A 7,707-nucleotide genomic window follows, 5' to 3' on the forward strand; every position below is an offset into this window, starting at 1 on the left:
ACAAGTCCAAGTGTGAACTGTGTCACAGAGTAAACACAATAAAAACATGTATTATCTGCAGCATTGTTCATTAAAATGGTTCAACACTATTAATGTATTACAGAAAATATACATACGGTAGGTACACTTAATGATATTGTAGACCATTGTATTAGGTAATACATTCAGCAAGTACTTTTACTTTCAATACTTTAAGTATTTTTAAAAGCCAGCAATTATTTACTTTTACTTAAGTAAAAATGTTAATGTGGTACTTCTACTTTTACTAGAGTACATTTTCGTCTGTTTATTTGCACTTTTACTTAAGTAAAGTGTTTGAGTACTTTCTCCACCACTGGCATCAAGCTGCCCGTGCTGAGTGTTTATTATCATCCAAAGGTGGAGCAATAATATTTTTGCCCATGTCTCTGTGTTCGTTTGTCTTGTCAACAAAAGGTTTCATGAACCAGTGAACAGATTTTTGTGAAACTTGCAGAGGAATCACTGCATGAACACCTGATGAACAGTCAGTCCTGTTTGAGGTGGCTGCCACAGCTTATCAACCTTAGTTTACAGAAAGTTTGGCTCCAACACACAGAGTTCTACAGATATTGAGCTAAGTTTTGATGTGGTAGTAGCTGACAGTCATTCACAGCATTTACCATATTTTTCAGACTATAAGGTGCACCGGATTATAAGGCGCATTAAGCGAAACTAAAACATTTTGATATATTTTTGAGCACCATGTACCACATAAAATCAGTTCGAGGTCAGTAAACACAACCAGAATAAATACATGAGGCGCACCGGATTATAAGACTCACTGTTGATTTTTGAGAAAATTAAAGGATTTTAAGTGCACCTTATAGTCTGAAAAATATGGTACTCTGAATGCAAGGTGGCAACAACTCTGCTTCTCATCACAAGATGATTTAAATTTGAAACACTGACATGGAAGGCAGCGGGTGATAAGCATTCCTTCATGGATAACTAAGGTTTTTTATTTTTTATTTTAAGTGCTTTTATTTTCAGTTATTAGCACTGGAAGATAATGCAGTAAAACATGCTAGTGTGAGCAGAAAAAGCATTTGCGCTCTAGCACAGAGGATGGTGTGACAGTGCACGCAGAGAGGGAGATGACTGCCCAAAGCAGGCTTCAGTGCAACAACTGGTGTGTGTATGACTGAATGAACTCAACTGTATCCTGCATGTTCTGCCTGTACGAGTCGCAAAGGCACATTTTGCAGCCCGAAACATCATACATGTGCTTTATTCCACGTGTGCATGTGCACCAAGGCTCAGGGAGGAAGAGGAAGAGCAGCTCCCTATGTGTATTTAAAGGCTGCTGTTGCATCCATTGGCTGGAGAGGAGGGGGAGAAGTGGATAAGATGGAAAGATGAAATACATCAGAGGTGTTTATGAAATCACAGCCGAAGGGTTAATAGCTCAGTGAAAAGTTTGTAGGCTGTTCCCCTCCCTTCTTCTTTTTCTAAGCCATAGCTGTCAGTCAGGAGCTTCACTGAGTGCTCAAGCTGAATATTTTACACAACATCATGCTGGAAGATCAAACGCTTCTAATAAAAGACTTTAATGTTGCAACAGAAGCTTCGAGGAACGTTTTTTATCCCTTAAGTGCTAAAGGATCACAGTCCACAAGACCTTTACCTGGAATATGTTGTACATACATCTGTAACTGGCAGATTTGAGCTGAATAATAATAAAAATGTTTGACAAGAAACCACGTTTGTAAGCAAAGGTAGCTCAGGCTGAATAATTTAGCGTATTCTCCTATAATTCATATTTTTCACTTGTACCATTATGTGTTTACTAAGGTCAGTTGGTAGTGGCAGACAATGACATGATTACTTTCTAAACATTTTATTAAAATACAGTCAGTAGTTGGCTCATGAGATATTTTGCTAACAGATAGACAAAACAAACACTAACATTATTTGGCCGCAGGTGATAATTTGGAGCAAAGGTAGCTCAGGTGAAATACATTAACTTCTTGTTCTTTTTATTAACATTTCTTCCATGTATTCTTCCTTAATCAAAATTTCCAGTTGTCAATCCACATTTAAAAGAATTTCATCCGTCTGTTTTTTATGAGTCTGGTGCATATCTCCAGTAATTATTGGACAAATGGCAGACAGGTCATATGCTATATCCACCAAAGACACAACATATTAAAGGAGGACATGGGACTCACAAATAGGGGTTCAAACATTCAATTTATTCAGCTGCTTCCTGCAGGAGAAGGAAAAAAGAATCCCAATCCCCTTGTCAAACATAAAAACACACAAAAGTCCAAAGTAGCAACTTAAAGCTGGACCTGGTGACCCGGTCAAACAGAACAAAAAGGTACCGCAGCATGCCAACCGTATACAGGGCCGTCGAAGCCGCTGCTGGTACCAGACTAAAACTAGAACAAACCTGCAAAAAACACCTGTTATAAAAGAAAAGGGTGAAAACAGGACAACTGGTCCCACCAGGCTAAAGTTACAACAAATATACAAAAAAGTTAACAAAAATTACCTGAGGTGGCTGGGGCCACCGACAGCAGGCCACAACTCCAGGACAAAGAAAAAAACAAGGGCCCTGGGAAAACAAGGGCGGCCAAGAAAAAGGTCCAAAAATGAGGGAGCATGAGAGGAGCAAAAACAGAGGGAGTCTGAGGGCTAAAAAGTAGTGATGTGTCCTTCTGTGTCGAGACTTCGAGGCGTGTGTCGAGTAATCCAGGAGGGTTTATGTGGAGCGTGTATCGAGGCGTGTATTGATGACGCATGTAGTGACGTTCGAGGCCTCGCTAGCAGGGCGTACCACATGACCAATTCAGGAACTGGCTCGTTTGCATGCGCGAGATTCGAAATATAAGGGGCAGACAGAAAAATCCATCATCACCATCATCATTAATACAGATTAAGATCATTTGCAGATCAAATTTAGACTTTATATGAGGTCCTCACAAATTTGATTTCTTTTTTTATTTTATTCAACTCAAAGCTTCGCAAACCAGTTGTTATTGTAATCCATCTATCGGTTTTACATTTATAATCCACTTGATGACGCAGTAGAGCAAATGAAGCACCATGGCATGTCGGATCATGAGTCAAGCTATTTAATGGAAAGCCTCAGTGCTTCATGAAGCTTCATCTCACCGTCACTACTAAAAAGAGCACAAAAGAGCCCTAAGAGAGCCGAGAGGGAAAAGGGAAGGGGACAAAAGCTCTCTGAGACCAGCCTCTTAAGTAGGTGTAGCTGAAAAAGCCACAGCCCAAAACAAAGGCTGATTAGCCAACCCAGAACCCAAGACATGACCAAAGGGACAAAACAATGAGGCCAATGTGCCCCAGGCACACAACATCACACCATCATTAATTTACTGAATTGTTTTTACAATTCCTTTTAAAGTGTTGGAAAAAAAACCCTCTATATTTAATTTGCAGACCTTTTTACCGTTCTTAATAAAATAAGTTTTTTTCAGAAACTACTCCACAGTCCTGACATGTTTTTTTTACTGGCTTTACCCCCACTGGGGTGATACAGTGGCTCAGCTGGTAGAGCTGTTGCCTCTCAGCAAGAAGGTTGCCAGTTCAAATCCCGGCTAGGGGCCTTTCTGGGTGGAGTTTGCATGTTCTGTCCATGCATGTGTGGGTTTTCTTCGGGTACTTCTGTTTCCCCACACAAACCAAGTGGACCAAGGTGCCAATGACCCCTGCAACCTAAAAAGAACGGGTAAAGATAATGGATGGATGGATTTACCCTCACCTGAAAACAGACCTCCAAACATTTTTCCTTAGTCTCCTCCTCATGCACAGAAGACTGTAGGAGTCAGTCTCCCCACCATCACAGACATCTACATCTCCAGATGCAGGAAGAGGGCCACCTGCATCATGAAGGACCCCACTCACCCAGCACACACACATTTTGTCCCGCTCCCCTCAGGAAGGAGGTTGAGGAGCATTAAGTGTAGAACCACTAGACTGAGGAACAGCTTCTACCCTGAGGCTGTTAGACTCATGAATCTCTAACTAGAATAATCACTGTGAAAAATCACATCATGTTGCTACTGATCTGTTTCATGTTGCTACTGATCTGTTTCATGTTGCTGCTGATCTGTTTCAATGTGGATGTGTTCATGCGTGCTCATCTGCTCACATAGACTCATGTTCATGTTTGTGCTGTTGTTCGACGTAATGTTTTTATGCTATTAGTGCTTAGTGTATTTTTGTTGATGTTTTTCTTAGTTCATATCTTAGATGTTATTACTGTTTTTCTTTTACATTTTATTGTTGGATGTAACTGGGACCCTGAGTACATCATTTCGCTCCACCACATGTACCACATGAGGTGCGAATAACAATAAAGAATCTCTGACTCTGACTCATCATCACCTTTGGTTTTTCTGTGGCTTTATGTAAATGTCACGTCCTGCGGTGTGAAATCTGTTAATTGATCCTGACACTGATTGTAGACTACTGGAGTCGGGCGAAGGCAGTGGAGACGGAGACAAACAAGCTGATAAAGAGTGGATTTGTGTCTCACATGGAAAGTACAGATGGAACACAAGGACAAAGAAAGATGAAAGAGAGAGGAAGGAGGAGAATAATAGACAGTCAAGTGTGTGTGTATGGGAAGGGGAATCAAACTTTTGTAATGGACAAGTTGCAGGTTGTTGGCTTAATGGCTTGATGATGCTAACAGGCCTTTTGGATTGTGTTGCAGTTAAAAAAAAAACAACGAGGCCAGTCACTGCAGAGTCAGAGGGACTGAGGACTGAGGACACTGGTCTGGTCTCATAGATGATTAGACGATGATCAGATGATAATTGTGTGTGAGAAAATAAAGTCCTCTTCTTTAAAGCGATTTTAGAAGAGAGACAAAGCCAGAGGACAATTTTTAGTGTTGTGGAGAGATAATAAAAACCATCTGCATGAGCTTTAAAGATGTCATTGATTTCTTGACTGAAACATTTGAGTAAAACTTGACCCAAACAGCACACTGACTCCACATCATGTCCTGTTTACAGCCTGTTTATTGACAGCAGAACTCTGCCTTTACACCCGGGCACACGAGGATTACAGCTTCACAGAAAGAAAAACAAAATTGGCATCATAAAAAAAAAAAAAAGATTTAACAGAAGAAAGAGCATACTCTGAACAATAGGCAGCTAAAACAGAAAAATGGTGAAAAGTCATTTTAGCAGGCTGATTGTTTTTTTAAACAATACACATTGCAGAGCATGAAGCAAACACCAAATAAAGAAGAAAATCTCACCTGGCATTGCTGTTGAAGTAAAATCAGAATCTGCAAATTTGGAACATCATAACTTGTTTTTGTGTACACCGTTTTTGACTTTTACTTCACTACATTTTACATTAAGTATCTGTACTTTCTACTACTCTGCATTTCTATAACGTGTTGTGTTACACGTTACGTTCACGTTGTGTTTTTAAAATTTGTTAATTAGTTTGAAAGTAATCAACGGTGAGAGGGGAGTTGGTCCATTGAATCACTGCAAAGTGGGCAGGTAACGTTAGACCCACCTTCAAGAAGAGTGGGTGAACACCGACTGTGTTCTTGGTCGTGCATATGATTTTATCACCCACCTCAACACACTTTGTACTCAACTTGGCAGCTTCTCCCTACATTTCTGATTTAATGAACTGGAGTTCACTTTAAAATGAAGATAAGTTGAATTGGACCAGGTTTTTAAAACTAATCAGTACTTGCTGTCTGTAACATTTTTATATCTGGGCATTTGAGGCAGTAGCCTTGGATGTCAATAAGAGTTCTCTGTAGAATTTGCAGAAACTAAATTGAGAAAGGTTTGAGAGGAGTTTGAGTAACCCCTGACAACTTTGGGTAAAATGTTTTGAACACGTGTGTCTCTGGGACTCATGCAAGAAAGTTGAGAACCCATGTGAACGTTGTGAGACCTTTTAGAGACTCCCTTGAGAATATTGTTTGCCATCTACTTGCAATAGTCACAGCCCATTGAAATACCTTAGACCAGAGGTGTCCAAATGTTTGCATATGTGGGCCAAAACTATCAAAATGAAAGGACTAATGGGCCACAAAAAAGTGAATTTAACTCTCACTGTGAACAATAGTTTGGAGAAAAGACAAACGTTGACTGAAACGTTGGTGGAGAAAGAGTTTTAAAATGTTGTAGATCCAAAACATTAAAAGCCTCATAAACACTGAGCTTATATTTTTTTTATTTAAAAAGATCTGATTTATTTGATTTGTGGGTCTATTTTTGTTGTTTTCTTGTGTTTGGAAAGTTTTATTTTAGTTTTCATTTTAGTTTGTTCTCGGCAACAAAAGCGTCTTATGAGTAAGTGTCCTTTTAAAAGAGGGTCGATCAGCCTTTTGGACCATGGACGACCCAAAATGCTGATCAAAGTTCTGAAAAATTGTCCATCTGTCAGTCGCTACAACAGATTCATAGAAGGTTTGATCAAGTTGATCGACTCGTATGATACCACTTTATATTTATTTAAAAATGTCCAGTTTCCCTCTTGATTATTTTATCAACCAATATTTAGCCAAGTTTTATGAATCTTTATCCAAAAGTCTCCTTTTTGGTAGAAACCAGTAAAGGTTTTTGTCGTTTTGTACCATGAAGTGAAAATAAAAGATTATAGCCAAAGATTTGTATTTTGCTTAATATTGCTCATTCTGAGAAGATTGTTTTTCATCAGTTTTGCTGTTAAACCTAAATATTATATAAAAAAGGATTACCAGCAATTTGCAGAAAGTCTGCATCGATCTCTTAAGCCTGCTGGACAAAATGATACCATTCTTAAACTGCAGTTGTGGGCCACATGAATCACTCCATGGGCCCCAAATGGCTCTCGGGCCACAATTTGGATGCCCGTGCCTTGGAATAAGAACAGACTGTGCATGACCAATGTTTCCCCCCCAAAATGGTTGCTCTCTTTGTCATCTTACATCATTTACCATGTTCTCTCGATGTTTAACCAACTGGGAGTACACGATCGAAGTGACAGTGCACACTGGACATGGAGAAAATGAGTCTGTCGCTTTAAAACCATTACAAATGAGACCATTTTTGTTTTTGCTGGTACGCAAAATAAATGTGACAGTTTATGTAGTAAGGTACAGCTTCATTGCTTTTCAATTATACACCAGAAACTTAGTTCATTCTATTCACCAGATGTACCCAGACATGAGCACATCAGCCCTGTTTTGCTTCCTTCTGCTGATGAGCTTTATGGAAAGAGATGCTGGGTTCATTTTCCAGCAGGACTTGGCTCCTGCCCACATGGCCAAAGGTACCAAAAGCTGGTTGTGTGATATTCAAATTTTCTGAGACACTGAGTTTTTTTTTCTTCTCCTTTATCTGTATGCCATAATCATCAAAACTACACAAAATAAAGTCTGAAACATTTCACTCTGTGTGTAATGAATCTATGAGTTGCACTTTCTGAAGTAATTGACAAGAAACAACATTTTTTTTCACAATATTCTAATTTTTCAAGATGCTCTTGTACATGTGAACAATGTAGGAGAAAATGCTATTTAGCACAACATTTGTGTCAGATAGGACATTGACTCAGATGCCATTCCACTCAAAACGTTTCTCAAAATTTCCTTTCCTGGTTTGTTTAGTTGATGTTTAGGGTCAGAGAGCATGGGATGGTATCACTACTGCTACTGTGGAAGACATTTAAGTCAAGAAATGGAGACTGAATATCCAT

Source organism: Nematolebias whitei, chromosome 15, assembly GCF_014905685.2.
Source record: "Nematolebias whitei isolate Nwh7 chromosome 15, NemWhi1, whole genome shotgun sequence".
Classification (NCBI taxonomy): domain Eukaryota; kingdom Metazoa; phylum Chordata; class Actinopteri; order Cyprinodontiformes; family Rivulidae; genus Nematolebias; species Nematolebias whitei.